The sequence below is a fragment of the Bubalus bubalis genome, chromosome 21, assembly GCF_019923935.1.
Source record: "Bubalus bubalis isolate 160015118507 breed Murrah chromosome 21, NDDB_SH_1, whole genome shotgun sequence".
In the NCBI taxonomy this organism is placed as follows: domain Eukaryota; kingdom Metazoa; phylum Chordata; class Mammalia; order Artiodactyla; family Bovidae; genus Bubalus; species Bubalus bubalis.
The window spans coordinates 52,016,367-52,032,606 of NC_059177.1; the positions used below are offsets into that span (position 1 = coordinate 52,016,367).

Below are 16,240 nucleotides of genomic sequence, written 5' to 3' on the forward strand. Positions count from 1 at the left end.
AGAGTAAACGGTGGACATAGATATTGCTATTACAACAAAAGTGTTCCATGTAGAAAATGGTTGTGTGCCCGTGAGCAAATGGAAAAATCTCAACACCCTAATCCTTCACCCAGAGGTGTCCACTGAGCACACATCAGCATCACTCTAGAATCCTTTCCTTGGATTTTTTTAATTGAGCTCAGTCTGAACCTTCTCTTAAGAACATCTTTCCACATTAGTATTCATAAAACATCCTTTTAAAGAGAAGGATGAAATGGTAGGATAGCATCACCAACCCAATGCACATGAACTTGAGCAAATTCCGGGGGATAGTGGAGCCTGACCTACTGCAGCCCATAGGGTCGCAGAGTCAGACACGACTTAGCAACTGAACAGCAACATCGTTTTCAAAAGGCCTTAGAGAAAGTCACTTTCATGGACATAATTTGACCCAACTGCATTTGTTGCATACTTCAGCTGCCTTTTAATTTTTCGCTGTTATAAAACAGGGAACACGGGCGTCCTGTGAGTGTTCTTGCTAATATACCCTGGAATGTTCTGTTAAAAAGCTCCGGTGCTGTACTCCGGGCTCTGTCCCAGCGTGACGCTCTGCCTCGCCGGCCCCGCCCGGACATCTTCCCTACCAGGGAGTCGTTCGGCCCGGCGTCCGCCAGGGGGCGAGCGGGAGTCGCGGGCGGCAGGGCTCGACCACGCATGCGCGCGCCGCTGGGAGCACGTGCGAAGTGCGGCGGGGGCGGGAGCGGGAGGGGAAAGGTAGGAGGTGAGAGGTGAAGGGGCGGAGAGCTGCGCGGGCGCCGGGGAGAGAGAAACAGGGAGGGAGTGAGGGAGGGAGGGCGCCTCGCCCCGGACCGCGCGGGCCGGGAGCGCGCACGCCGCGCCCCGCCCCCGTCCTCCCGCCGCCGCCGCCGCCGCCGCCGCCGCCGCCGCCGCCGAGAAGCTGTTGCCGCCACAGGTACCTCCGCGCGCGTCCCCTCAGCGTCCGCCGGCCGGCCCGGGCCTCACGCTGCGCGGCCCGCGGGGTTCCGGGATGGGGGCCGCGGCGCGCCGGCGTGGGCGCTGTCCAGCAGCCGTGAGGGCCGCGCCGGGAGACCGCGCCGGAGAGGGGGCCGGCTTGCCGCGACCCCACCCTCACCGCGGCCGCGCCCCTGGCCGGGCCCACCGCGCGCGCCCGCCGCCCTCCTCCTCGCCCCCCGGCGACCGCTGGCCTGACCGGGGGTCGCGCTGTTGCGCCCCCGGGGCCCCGCTGTGCCCCGGGGAGCTGCAGATTCTAGAACCTGCTTTTGGACTGTCTGGGTGTTGCGGGGAGGGGAGAGCACGCTGTCCGCACCTGTCTCTTCTGTGAAATGTGCTTGAGAGGCAACACGTAGCTAGTTGCTTCCCTGGGTTCTGCCTGGTGTCGAGTTTTCTGTTTCCCTCACAAATCAACGTGCTTACTACCGTTGCCTCTGTTTATACTCTGGGTGGGCTTATCACCCCAGTGTACCATGCAGGAGCCTGAAGTCAGGATGGTTGTGCAGGTGGACATGCTTTTGGCCGTGGTGACTTTCCCTGGTCGTCTCACTCACTGCCCGCACCCTCTGTGGTGATAGAGCTGGGCGACTAAACTCCTGGGGATTTTGCAATGCGTTTTGTGAAGAGGACTTAGTAAAGGTTTATTTCACGATGCTAGCTTTGAGGGTGCTTCTGACCCAACGTTTGTGAAGTTGGGTTATGGAGTGTCCTTATGGGGGTGCTGCCATCTTAGGGTATCGAGCTAAAAACTGAAGCTTTTGTAAGGGAGTCAGGGGCAAGGGTGTCCGGTTGGGTGTATTTTTAGGTGTTCTCTAACTGACGACTTGTCTATAATTTTATGTTGATGAGAGTTTTAGGTGTCTCACACATTTGCAGCATTTCCTGTGGGGGACACGTGATGTGAAAAATGTATATTAATATATCTCTACAGTCATTCTTTCGGTGGTTTGTTGAAGCTGAAGTAATTCTCATTGATTATGAGCTCCTCTGGTGTTTGAGAGACCCCGCTTTTCTTTTGCTGCCGTGGTAGAAACAGCACCTCTCCCTGTGGTCTCCGTGCGGTGGTCTCCATGCGCTGTGTCATTACTGGTTTAGGTCTCCCCCGCCCCCGCCCCGCCCCCTCATCTGGATTCGTCTACTGTCCGGAGATGGGTATGAAAACTCTACTACTCCTAGTTTATGACAGCGGAGGATGAAGATTGTGGCTTGCTTGAAGAATTCAAGCAGTTATGAAGAAGTCACCTGTCCAGTTGGGAAATGAGCCATACCTGTGGCGTTTGGTACATAGGCATTTATTAACATTTGATGGTAGGCTTTAGAGGGTGCTTACTCTTAGTGTGCACTTGAATGTGTCCCAAGGACTGTGGAATAACACTTAGTTTATGTGTTATTCGCTTACCCTCACCCTCGGTGGCCATTTGGTTCCCAAGTGTTGGAGAAGGAAATGGCAACCCACTCCAGTATTCTTGCCTGGAGAATCCCATGGACAGAGGAGCCTGGCAGGCTACAGTCCATGGGGTCACAAGAGTCGGACACGACTTCGCGACAAAGAGAGAGAGTGTTAGTTTTACTGACTCTGACAGGCACTTCGTGTAGAGTTTGTATCAACACTCCCATTGAACGAATAAGAAGACTCCTCGCTCATAGAGAAATGGAGTTGCCAGGGTCACCCAGCTTGTCAGTGGGGATCAGACCTTCAAACCAAGTCTGCCCGACAGCACTGCCTGCTACTTCCACAGGAGAGGGTAGAAGTGAAAGCTGCTCAGTCGTGCCCGACTCTCTGCGACGCATGGACTGTCCAGTCCATGGAATCCTCCAGGCCAGAATACTGCAGTGGGTAGCCGTTCCCTTCCCCAGGGGATCTTCCCAACTCAGGGATCAAACCCAGGTCTCCCGTATCGCAGGCGGATTCTTCACCAGCTGAGCCCCAAGGGAGGCCTTCCACAGTAACATATTCCCTTCTTGAGTTGGCTGCTGAAACAAAATTCAGGTGACTTCTTTTGCTTCCTGAAGTAATAATTCTGGGTAAGATATTTTATTGAGCACTTGGGCTATCTAGATTCTCTGCTGAGTGCTCTCATGGCAGCCTATCTCTCTTAACCATCATAATAACCAGGAGAGATGACCCTGTTATCACCCTCTTTACTCATTAGTTTTAGAAACGTTTTCTGACTGGCCCTGGGTAACCCGGTGAGTTAGGAGCCGAGCCCAGTTGCAAATCCAGGTTTGTCTGAAAACAGAGTCCATGCTTTTATGCCGTTCTTGCGTCTGCTGGCTTCACAGTCTTCTCCACTACCCGCCAAATGAGAGGTAGCAGAAGACGATGTTGGGGTGAAGGGAGGAGCCCAGAGTCACAGGCTTGAGTCAGGGATGGTCGAACTCAACAGGAGGGAGATATTCATTTGACCTCTGTATTCCATAGCTTCCCCCTTGACTGGTCTGGGACACAGCTTGCAGGCCTGCTGGGCTGTGCAGTTTTGCAGTAGAGTCCAAAGAGGGTGTGTGTATGCATCACGGGGGCACATGGGTCTCAGGGAAAAAAAATAAAGCCAGTCTTTTTATTTCAGCCTTAATTTTGTTTTTTTTTTGTTTGTTTGTTTTGTTTTGTATTTTATAAGTACAGTTGGTATTATCACAGTAGTTCAGTTCAGGCACTCAGTCGTGTCCGACTTTTTGCGACCCCATGAACCGCAGCACGCCAGCCCTCCCTGTCTATCACCAACTCCTGGAGTCTTCCCAAACCCATGTCCATTGAGTTGGTGATGCCATCCAACCATCTCATCCTCCATTGTCCCCTTCTCCTCCTGCACTCAATCTTTCCCAGCATCAGGGTCTTTTCAAATGAGTCAGCTCTTCGCATCAGGTGGCCAAAGTATTGGAGTTTCAACTTCAACATCAGTCCTTCCAATGAACCCCTGGAACTGATCTTCTTTAGGATGGACTGGTTGGATCTCCTTGCAGTCCAAGGAACTCTCAAGAGTCTTCTCCAACACCACAGTTCAAAGGCATCAATTCTTCGGCACTCAGCTTTCTTTATAGTCCAGCTCTCACATCCATACATGGTTACTGGAAAAACCGTAGCCTTGACTAAACAGACCTTTGTTGGCAAAGTAATGTCTCTGCTTTTTAATATGCTATCTAGGTTGGTCATAACTTCCCTTCCAAGGAGTAAGCATCTTTTAATTTCACGGCTGCAGTCACCATCTGCAGTGATTTTGGAGTCCAAAAAAATAAAGTCTGACACTGTTTCCACTGTTTCCCCATCTATTTCCCATGAAGTGATGGGACCGGATGCCATGATCTTCGTTTTCTGAATGTTGAACTTTAAGCCAACTTTTTCACTCTCCTCTTTTTCTTTCATCAGGAGGCTCTTTAGTTCTTCTTCACTTTCTGCCATAAGGGTGGTGTCATCTGCATATCTGAGGTTATTAATATTTCTCCTGGCGATCTTGATCACAGTAGTACATACATATAATTTTTGCACAAAAATTGGAGATATGTACACACATATTGGGGATATGTACTTGAGTTTTTGTTGTTGGGAGTTCATAAAAACATTAAGAACCCCCTGGTTTGTTTAATACTCAGCATTTTCTGAATTCATAAAATATGTAATGTGTCATGCTAACCCTTTGTTCCTAAGTTGGAAGTCTAGTGAAGTTCAGTGTAATTCTACATAATCAGGGTATTTCATATTAATAACCAATTATAAATTATTTTAGAAATTGTATTCTGAGTGTGAAAGATTTGGTTTTTCAGTAGCCTTTATGTTGCAAATATAGTAGTACTCTTTACCTTTGAAGCAATAGTGACTGATATAGCCCTTTAGAAGTTAAAGCTTTGGGAATTCCCTGGCTGTCCAGAGGTTAGGGCTCTGTGCTTTCATTGATGAGGGCCTGGGTACTTCAGGAAACTAAGGTACCACAAGCTGTGTGGTGTGGCCAAAAAAAAAAAAAAAAAAAGAAAAGAAAAAATTTTGTTGAACCTCTTCTGTTTTTTTTCAGAGTTTAACTTTTTAATTTTATATTGGAGTATAGCCAAGTAACAACATTGTGATAGTTTCAGGTGAGCAGCAGAGGGACTGGCCATACATATATATGTATCCATTCTCTCCCAAACCCTACTCCCATTCGGGCTGTCACATATTGTAACATTGAGCCGAATTCCACATGCTATGTGGTAGGTCCTTGTTGGTTATCTCTTTTAAATAGAGCGGTGTGTACATGGCCTTCCCAAAGTCCCTAACTTTCCCTCCCCCCCTGGCAACCATAAGTTCATTTTCTGTTTTGTAAGAAAATCCATTTGTATCATTTCTTTTAGATTTCACACGTAAGGGAGGTCATAAGATATTTTTCCTTCTCTGCGTGACTTACTTCACTCAGTTTGACACTCTCTAGGTCCATCTGTGTTGCTGCAAATGACATTATTTCATTCTTTTCGATGGCTGAGTAATATTCCGTTGTGTTTATGTACCGCAGGTTCTTTGTCCATTCCTGTGTTGATGGGCATTTAGGCTGCTCCCTGTCTTGGCTGTTGTAAGCAGTGCTGCAGTGAACACGGGAGTGTGTATACTGTTAGATTATGTTTTTCTCCAGATATGTGCCCAGGAGTGGGATTGCAGGTTCATATGGTAGTTCCATTTCTAGCTTTTTAAGGAACCTTCATACTGTTCCTCTTATTGGCTGTATCAGTTTGCATTCCCACCAACATTGTAGCAGGTGAACTTCTATTTTAAACAACTTAATTGAGTTCGAAGCCCAAGAGACTAATCAGTGTATACAAATATGGCATTTATAATAGTTGTAGTTGTGGTATTCTGCAACCTTAGAATATTTTCATATCATCTAAATGTTGAAATTGTAAGCATGTTGATTCCTTATCACTTTTTACAAACTAGATTCTTTAGTTCATTCCACTGCAGTGGTTAGTACATTATTTCAGAATGAGTGGTTTCAGAATTGTATCTAATTAAAAAAATCTTTGTCATCTTCCAGCTTATTTCACAATTGAATAGATTAGTGTTCTTCAGGAGTTTAGGTTAAAATAACAGAATGGGTTTTGAGCAAGAAATGTAGTTTCCTAATTATATAAGCTGATAGTATCCAGATGAGACAGTATTACTTCATACCTAGGTTCTCAAACTTAAGTGTGAGTTGAAATTACCTGGAGGAGTTGTTTTAACCTCACCTCCAGAATCTGTAGGTCAGGGGTAGACCCTGGAATTTGAAATTCAAACAAGTTGCTCGGTGGTGCTACTGTTGCCTTGCATGCTTAGTTGATAAGTCGTGTCTGACTCTTGTGACCCCATGCACTGTAGCCCACCAGGCTCCTCTGTCCATGGGATTCTCCAGGCAAGAATACTGGAGTGGGTGGCCATGTCTTTCTTCAGTGGATCTTCCTGACCCAGAGATTGAACTTGCTTCTCCTGTGTCTCCTGCATTGCAGGCGGATTCTTTACTGCTGAACCACTGCTGCCTGAGGGAACCGCAGTTTGAGAGCCCTGGCTCTAAAACCAGAGCACGAGGTCAGTGTTTTCATGTTTCACTTAGAATCTCATCAGCATCGCCTTAGTTTTGCCAAGCTCGGGCAGTCCTCTGAATTAATGATGACTCAACTTACCATTTTTCAACGATATGATGGTGCCAAAGCAATCATATATTCAGTAGAAACCATGCTCCAAATTTTGAATTTTTAATCTTTTCAGGCCTGTGATATGTTGACAGCCACACTCCCGTGATGCTGGACAGCAGCATTGAGCCCAGCTCCCAGTCAGACACGTACTCATGTTCAGTTCAGTTCAGTCGCTCAGTCGTGTCTGACTCTTTAGGACCCCATGAATCGCAGCATGCCAGGTCTCTCTGTCCATCCCCAACTCCCGGAGTTCACTCAGACTCACGTCCATCGAGTCAGTGATGCCGTCCAGCCATCTCATCCTCTGTCATCCCCTTCTCCTCCTGCCCCCAATCCCTCCCAGCATCAGAGTCTTTTCCAGTGAGTCAACTCTTCGCATGAGGTGGCCAAAGTACTGGAGTTTCAGCTTTAGCATCATTCCTTCCAAAGAACATCCAGGACTGATCTCCTTCAGAATGGACTGGTTGGATCTCATGAGGGTGACCAACTAATACAATTAGAGCCATTCTGTATTCAGACAACCATTTTTTCATTTTGGTATTTTGGTATTTTTCAGTATGGTATTCAGTAAGTTACATGAGATATTCAACACTATTATAAAATAGGCTTTGGGTTAGATGATTTTGCCCAACTTTAATGTCAGTGATCTGAGCGCATCTAAGGTAGGCTAGGCTAAGTGATGACATTCAGCAGGCTGGGTGCAGTAAATGCAATTTCGGCATTGCAGTGTTTTCAGCTTAGGATGGGCTTATCAGCATGTACCTGGAGGAGGGCATGGCAACCTGCTCCAGTGTTCTTGCCTGGAGAATTCCACGGACAGAGGAGCTTGGCAGGGTACAGTCATGGAGTTTCCGAGAGTCGGACACAACTGAGCGACTAACACACACACACGCGTGCGCGCGCGCATCAGGATGTGCCTCCACTGTAAACTGAGGAAGATCTGTGTGTATCTGGCTCTTGGTTTTAGTCCATTTCTTTCTTATTTGTAGATAATGTCATAATTATATTCTCAACTGTAGTGCTGTTTCTGCTTTCCCTGCAGTTTCTAGGTTGAGGAATTAGAGTTGTTGTTTTAATTCGAATCACTCATCTTCTTAAAAATTGATAAGCTCACCCATATGCGCGCACAGAATTTACATTGTCTGTAATCCCAGTGGTAACCACCTGCAGGGTTCTTCTCAGGCTTCTTTCTTGCTCATTCTTATTTTCTTTCTCTGTGTAATGGGTTCATACTGTTCTGTATCCATTTTCTGTGTGAACATTTTTTTCATGTATAAAACTGTTGTAGAACATTTTTGATTTTTTTTAAAAAACATGGGCTCTCATTTATTTTGATGTTTTTCAGTGGCTTTCCCTTTGAGCAGCCTTGTCCAGTCCAGCCTGCTACATGTGGCTGTGGGCTTCGTTTGCACCTTTCAGAAGGCTGTGCTGTCACTCACAAAGTCTTCAATCATGGTCTCTCTTTCTCAACAATCTTCAGTAGCTCCCCACTCTTATAATCTGCCCCAGGCTGGCACATCCACCCCTTCTTCCCTCTGCCAGGCAGTGTTTATGCTGCCTTATCTTTATTTTTTTTTTGTAAGAGGCCACTTGGATGGAAGAATTTTTAAAATAAATTTATTCATTCATTTATTTTTGGCTGTGTTGGATCCCCTCGTTGCAGTGAGTGAGGGCTACGCTCCAGCTGCCACGTGCGGGCTTTTCACTGTGGGGGCTTCTCTTGTTGCTGAGCACAGGCTCCAGGGTACCCAGGCTTCAGTAGTTGGGACACATGGGCTCAGCAGTTGAGGCTCTTGGGCTGCAGAGGACAGGCCCAACAGTTGCAGTGCACAGGCCCAGTTGCTCCACGGCACATGGGATCTTCCCAGACCATGGATTGAACCCGTGTCTCCTGCATTGACAATTGGATTCTTATCTGTTGAGCCACCAGGGAAGCCCTGTGCTGTCCCAGCTTCAGGGAGCGATTAGTTCTCATCTTTCAGGCATGAGCCCTGGTTGGGTTTGACATTCATTCTCAGTTGTCCCCCCAGCAACAGTGACTGTTAGGAATATCAAGACCTGCCTTCAGCAGGCAGCAGAGAATGTTGCATCTCATATTCTTGTCAGGAGGATAAAAGCTGTCCTGAACTCAGCTGTGGTAAAGGATGTCCATGGGGTTGTTCTGGCACAGGCTCGGTGCACCTGTTCCAGGCAGTGTTTTTTCTTTGAATGAAACTGGATCATTAGCATATTTCTGGCCTCCTTCCGCTTCACACGGCCCCATCAGCTTGTGTTAAGAGCTGTACAAGAAGCCTCCAAGAAAATCTGTGAGTCCAATTAGAAATTGCCTTCAGGTCCAGTGCCTGGGAGTGGTCATGCCTCTTCTGAACCATTGATTTGATTTTGTTTAAACCATACTGTGAACTGTGTCAGAATGGTTCTCTCTTTGCCTGGGTTCCTAGGGAGCTCATAGTCTCATTTATATTGAGAGTTCTCTGGCTTGTGTGTTCTTCTGGCTTATAACATTGTTTTTTTTTTCTTTTTAATGGCTAGACATTTTGCTCTTTCTCTCAAATTTTACCATAAAAAACACATTTCATGTCTTTTCTAAACATTACAGTGATTACATTCTTGTCTCCAAATCTGTCTTGCTATCCTATATCCTTTCATTTTTTTTCATACACTTGAATCCCTCTGAAGCCTGCTTTCGCTTGCCCCCTGCCATTTCCTCATTGTTTTTTGTTGTTCCATTTTTCTCTTGTGGTAAATATACAAGTTTCCATATTAACCATTTTAAGTGTACAGTTCAGTGATATTAAAAAACATTTATAAATTTTCACAACATCACCACCATTCTTTCTGTGATGTGGATAGTTGTGTCTGACTCGGCGACGCCGTGAACTGTAGCCCACCTGGCTCCTCTGTCCTTGGGATTCTGCAGGCAAGAATACTGAAGTGGTTTGCCATGCCCTCCTCCAGGGGATCTTCCCAGCCCAGGGATCAAAGCCAGGTCTCCCGCATTGCAGGCAGATTCTTTACTTTCTGATCCACCAGGGAAGCCCAAGAATGCTGGAGTGGATAGCCTATCCCTTCTCCAGGGGAGCTTCCTGAGCTAGGAAGCGAACCGGGACCTTCTGCATTGCTGGCGGATTCTTTACCAGCTGATCTACCGGGGAAGCCCATTCTCTCTGTATCTCTCCTCATTTTGCAAAACTGAAACTCTATATCCATTAAGTAGTAACTCATTTTCTCCTCTCCCAAGTACCTGGCAGTAACCATCCTAAATACTTTATATAACTATGATTTTGACTAAGTATATCATGTAAATGGAATTATACCCTGTTACTCTCTTGTGACTGGTGTGTTTCATGTAGCATAATATTCTCATGTTGTAGCATGGGTCAGAATTACTTCCTTTTTAAAGCTGAATAATATTCTGTGTATACCTCATTTTGTTTATCCATTCATCTGTTGATAGACATTTTTATTGTTTCCACCTTCTGGCTGTTGTGAGTAATGCTGCTGATAACTTGGGTATACAAATATTAGTTCAAGTCCTTGTTTTCAGTTCTCTTGGGCCAGTATGGAAGTGGAATTGCTGGATTGTATGGTAATTCTATGATTCATTTTTTTGGAACCATCAGACTGTTTTCCCCAGAGGCTGTACCATTTTACATTCTTGCCAGCAATGCACAAGGGTTCCAGTTTCTTCACATCCTTGCTAACACTTGTTGTTTTCTCATGTTTTGATAGTAGCCATTGTAATGCCTATGAGGTGATTATCTCTCTTTGTAGTTTTTATAAAATATTTTTTTGGTGAACAAATTTCTTAAAAGATCACTTAAAATCAACATAGAAAATGGTTGCATAGTACAGATCTCAACTATTCACTCAGAATACATTTTAAGAATAATTTTCTTTTATTATATATAAACATTTATTTTAATAATACTCTTTATCACTTTAACTTACATCATTCCAGTGTGAAAATGTTTCATTGAAGAGAGAATATTTCTTCAGAACTCTAAATAAAGAGCTTTACCGATCAAATTTGCGGAGCACAGTCTTTAGAAAAATGAAGTTGTTCATTTTGCGGTAATGCTTCCCCTTTAAACATCTGCCAGTTTGTCACAGGTTTCAAGTACAAGGTGCCTAATGCTCTGAACGTGTATGTAGTGTAAGCGAACCAAAGCTTTTCTCAGATATCAATTCTTTGTAAGTCCTACAAATTTGTGTGAATGTATTTGTTGTATAAAATAAATATTTTTTCCTGTTGTTAATTTGTAATATTCTATAAAACTCAGATATATTCATATCTATCATGGGCAGCTTATTTTAGCATTTTACCTGTAAAAAACACTGATCTATATACTTAAAATGATTTCTTGAAAAAACATTTTCTGTAATATAGTCCAGCATTTAACAAATAATACAATTAAAATTTATCCCTTGATCAGTATTCAGATTAAGAGTAATTTTCTTAATGTTTGCAAGTGAAGACTTATGACCTGAGATAGGATCCGTTGACAGCATCATACACTGATTCAGAAAGATATCTTCAGTAACTAAGGCGGAAGTGGAAGTGTACTCTAGAAGATATGAGCCTAGAAGAGAGCAGCATTTCTAAATCTCATTTTACATGTGTACTTTGAAATTTATTATAGCATAAGCAGTTTAACAATTAAATATCATAATCACAGAGTTGACCTTTTTTTTTTTAATATTCCTGAAGTTCATGTACTCAATTTGACCTTAAAACCTTTTAAAAGTATTCATAATTTAAATGGTAAGTACTCATATGTACACCCATGGCTGATTCAGGTCAATGTATGGCAAAACCCACTACAATATTGTAAAGTAACTAGCCTCCAATTAAAATAAATAAATTTTAAAAAAATGGTAAAGACTGCCTTAAATTTGTGCTTATACAGTTTATAAAATGGATGAAAGAGACAACAGAGCAGATGTCTAATAAATTGATGTAAGGTCGCAGCAATATGTATTTAAGTATACTGGCATCTGCTTAAATTCACGAAGAAAGAAATGATGAGTCTGTATTCTGAACCCGCAACCTAGTATCGATTGTGTGTGTGCGCGCTAAGTCTCTTCAGTGTGTCCAACTCTTTGTGACCCTATGGACTGTATATAGCCCACCATGCTTCCAGGCAAGAATACTGGAGTGAGTTGCCATGCCCTCCTCCAGGGGATCTTCCCCACCCAGGGATTGAACCCGTGGCTCCTGTGGTTCCTGCATTGCAGGCTGATTCTTTACCTCTGAGCTGCCAGGGAAGCCCAGTATTGATTGTATATTGTCTCAAATTACTAGCCCCCTGCTTCACTTCACGTTGCTAAACCCTGCCTTCCTAAATGTTTATAAATGGTCAGGAGTCTGGATTGACACAGTTCAGTGGTGAGTTTTTGTTTTTGTCTTTTTAACCCCAGCAGCTGTAGCACTAGCACTGTCCTCGGTTCAGAGCAAGTTCTGTTAATATTTCTGAAGTGTTTTCCGTGGTTGCTATTGACTCATTGTAATTTCAGTTTGCATTTCCCTAGTGATCAGTAATGTTGAGCATATTTTCATGCTTTTATTAGCCATTTGTATATCTTCTTTGGGGAAATGTCTGTTCAAGCCCTTTGCCCATTTTTTAATCAGATCACTTTTTAAAAATTTTTATTTATTTGTTTTTAAACTTCTAACTTTGTATCAGATTTTTCTGTTGTTGAGTTCTAGGACTTTTCTTTATATTCTAGATATTAATCCCTTGTCAAATATATGATTTTTAAATATTTTCTCCCATTCTGTGGGTTGCCTTTTTACTCTGTTGATAGTATCTTTGTGTTTTTGGTCCATGCTGCACAACCAGGGATCTGGGGCCTCGGAAGTGAGTATGCAGAGCCGTAGCCATTGGATCCCGGGAAGTTCTCTGTTGATAGTTTCTTTTGATGCACACAATTTAAAAATTTTTATGAAGTTCAGTCTGTTTACGTTTCATTTGTTCCCTGTGCCTTTGGTGTTATACCAAGGAATTGTCAAATCTAACGTGAAGCTTTTGCCCTTTGTTTTCTTTTAAGAGTTTTTATAGTCTTAAGTTCAGATCTTTGATCCTTATGTATTCATTGCTGCTAAATTTTGTAAAGGGGTACATTCTGAAAAAGCCTTGTACATTTCAAAGGACTTCTCTGCCTATTAATGTTTATTATCATTAAATTGAAATATACACAAAAGCAGAGAGTAGTGATCCATTGTGATGTATCACTTAGTTATGTCTCATCCTTACCAATACTTATTTCTTGGCTACGCCACACAGCATGTGGGGTCTTAGTTCCTCCACCAGGGATCGAACCTGCACCCCTGCATTGGAAGCGCAGTCTTAACCACTAGACTGCTAGGGAAGTCCCTTTTATTTTGTGGGGGGTACTTTAATAATTGTGCATTCACATAACTCCCAGAACCAGACTGAAAAGAAATAGTGCATTGATTATACATATACAGAACATACATACAGTGTATGTTGCATATAAAGTAATAACAGTGATTTCCCTCCAAATTCCTTAATACATTTTCTCAAATAATATGTCTTAGTTTTTAGATGAATTGCAAGCACAGTCATGTGTCCTGACACTTGTTATTTTTCTTTTTTTTAAGAAATAAGAGCCAACCTATTGGGTGTGAAGTGATATGTCATTATGGCTTTGATTTCTATTTCTGTAATGATTAGTGATGTTGAGCAGTTTTATGTGCCTTTTGATCATTTATATTCAATGTATCTATTCAAGTCCTTTGCCCTTTTTTTTCTTTTTTTGGCCATGCAGCGGGCACATGGGATCTTAGTTCCCTGACCGGGGATCAAACCTATGCCCGTTGCATTGGAAGCACAGAGTCTTTCGGACCCCTAGGGAAGTCCCTACTTACCCATTTTTGAATCGAGTTTTTTGTTGTTGCTGAGTTGTGGCAGTTCTTTCTATATTCTGGATATTAATCTCTTCTTAGATACATGACTTGCAAATATATTCTTCCATTCTGTGGGTTGTTCTTCACTCTGTTGATAGTTTTCTTTGAGGTACAAAAGTGATTTTGTTATCTGTTGTTGTTGTTGTTTTTCTGTGCTTTTGGTGTCACATCCACAAAATCCTTTCAGAATCAGTATCATGAAGGTTTTACCCCTGTTTTTAAGAGTTTTATTAGTTCTAGTTCTTTGTTTAGGTCTTTGATTGATTTTGAGTTAGTTTTTGTATATGATACAAGGGTCCACTTGAACTTTTTTGTGTGGGGCTGTCATGTTTTCCCAGCACCAGTTGCTGAAAAAACTTTTACCAGGTGTCCCTCTCATCTCTTGGCTCTCTTTGGCACTCTCTCCCTCACAAACAGGTCTTCTGCATGTTTTGTGTTTGGAATGCAACCATCTTCCATGTGGTGTTTATATTAAAAGCTCTTGAGACAGTAATAAAATCTAAACTCATCACACCTTCACTTTTGAGAAAACTCTCAAGAAGCATGGTACTTTGCAGAAGAACACACTTCTCTCAGGAAGCCACAGGCAAGAGGCTTCCGTTCTGTGAGGTCTGGACATACCCATGTGTGGCTGAGAGCAGGAGTCTGGTCCTGGCCATGCTTCTGAGACCAAGGCTGAGGGCACCCTACCTCTGGGCCTGCAGTCTTACGAAATGACAGGGCTGCCCTATTGAACTCCTGTGTTGTTTCTAGCTTTAAAACATTCTTTGCCCATGTTCTTAGCAGTCAGTTCAGTCCATTTGTTAGTCATTGCTGACCACGTCAAGAGGGAATGAAAATGTAGGTTGCTGGTGTTGTGGAAGAAAGTCTTCAATGTATCTGTTGATGCTGAATTGTGCAGAGGAGTCAGCATCCTGTAATGGTTTTTTGCGATGATCATCACAACCGTTTAACTTAGTCTTCCTTCAATACGAGTATTGCTGCGCCATCCCAACAATTATCCTAATTGTGGCAATAGTCATCCTCTTGAATATGATGTTTTCAGGCTTCAAGTTCTTTGAAATCAGCTTTCGTTCGTTAACTGAAACTCCTTTCTTTTTTCAGTACTGTTAATTTAAGTCTGCTGAAAATCCTTCCAGCTTATTTGGGTAATTTTAATGCTTAGAGAAGCAGAATTTCCTGTCCTGATCATTGATCCACTTTCCAAATCAACTTGCCCTCCAAAGATGAATTCTTTGCACCAGTGGACTAGTTTAGCACAGTGAACAGACCTATAGTGACTTTCCTTTTGGCACCAAAGGAGGTGCTGACCACTCTAGGGAACACAAAGGTGATTCAGCCGTGACCTCCCAGGAGGGACTGCAGTCAGTCAGGGGAGGCTGGGAAAGTCAGAATAAACACAGGGCCAAGTGGAAATACAGTTACAGAAGCTCAGAATAGAAGGCTGCTGCTCCTAGAAGGAGGCTTTCATTTTTTTTTTTTTTTAATTTTAGCTTTTCAGGGCAGTACTGTATTCACATAGCACAAAATTTAAAAGGTACAACAGGGTATACACCAGAACGTTTCCCTTCCATCTTGCCCCTGGCCACCAGATCCTTTTCCCAGAGGCAGCCAGAGTTACAAGTTCTCGAGTGTCTGTTCAGGCCTGTTCTGTGCATAATACAGACGAACACACAGAGAGCTCCTTTCTTTTACATGAAAAGTAGCACACTTGCTCTTTTCTCTGTTTGTGATAGATCATTGTCAATACGGAAGAGCTTTTTATTGTCTTTTACAACTGGAGAATATTCCATTGTCAGGATGTACTTTTATTTAGCCAGTGCTCTATGGATGGATATGTAAGGTGTTTTACATTTTGCTAATGCAGACACCGCTGAGGCGCGTTCTGTATACATCAGTCCACGCATGGCCAAGGGTGTGTGTCCATTCACTTACCTGAGGCAGGAGCGCTGGGAGGTGAGTATGTGCTTCTGTGGTTTTGATAGCTCTTACAAGTTAAACCTCCGTAGAGGTTTTGTCCACTTAGGCTCCCAGCCAGTTTGGCAGTGCCTGTTTATCCACACCCTCACCAACACTGTGATATCTCACAGTTTGGACTTTGCCAGTTTTTTTGTTTGTTTTTAAATTTATATATTTAGCCGTTTCGAGTCTTAGTTGCAGCACAGGGGATCTTTGTTGCATCATATGGTCTCTCTGGTTGTGGCTCAGTGGCTCAGTGGCTGTGACTCGCGGGCTTAGTTGCTCCGAGTCCTGTGGGATCTAGCTTCTGGACCAGGGATCAAGCCCGTGTCCCCTGCATTGCGAGGCAGATTTTTAACTGCTGAATCACCAGGAAGTCCTGATCTTTGCCAGTCTGTTAGCTTAAAAAAACTAGATTTTTTTCCTCCAAAACTTCTTAGTTCATCCTGTAGCAAAGTTAAGGTTTAAGGGCCATTTTAGTTTTCTGTGAAGTCAGTTTGTATCCTTGGCCTGTTTTTCTACTGGGCTTTGGTGTTTCTTAATTTTGTAAAAAAAAAATTATATAGGAAGAAACTTTGCATTTTGTCAGTGATAGGAATTGCAATTATATTTTTATAGATTTTAAAATATTTTTTTATTGATACTTAGGATGGTTTTGTCATGAAAAAAAAATTGATTTTTAATTGACTTTTTAAGGCTTATGGGTTC

At 43.3% G+C, this 16,240-nt stretch overlaps 1 protein-coding gene across 3 annotated transcripts in view; it reads left to right on the forward strand.

Annotated features, from left to right (window-relative positions):
- The first annotated feature begins 817 nt into the window (after positions 1-817).
- Positions 818-16,240, forward strand: part of LOC102390570 (SREBF chaperone) — a 98,213-nt gene continuing 82,790 nt past the window's right edge. For 2 of the 3 annotated variants that reach the window (XM_025272556.2, XM_025272559.2), the window contains exons 1-2: positions 883-952; positions 6,457-6,535. The gene's annotated coding sequence lies outside the window, so the exon portion shown is untranslated. Of the gene's footprint in view, positions 953-6,456; positions 6,536-16,240 lie in introns of all 3 variants that reach the window. The other variant, XM_025272558.2, reaches the window with a different exon arrangement.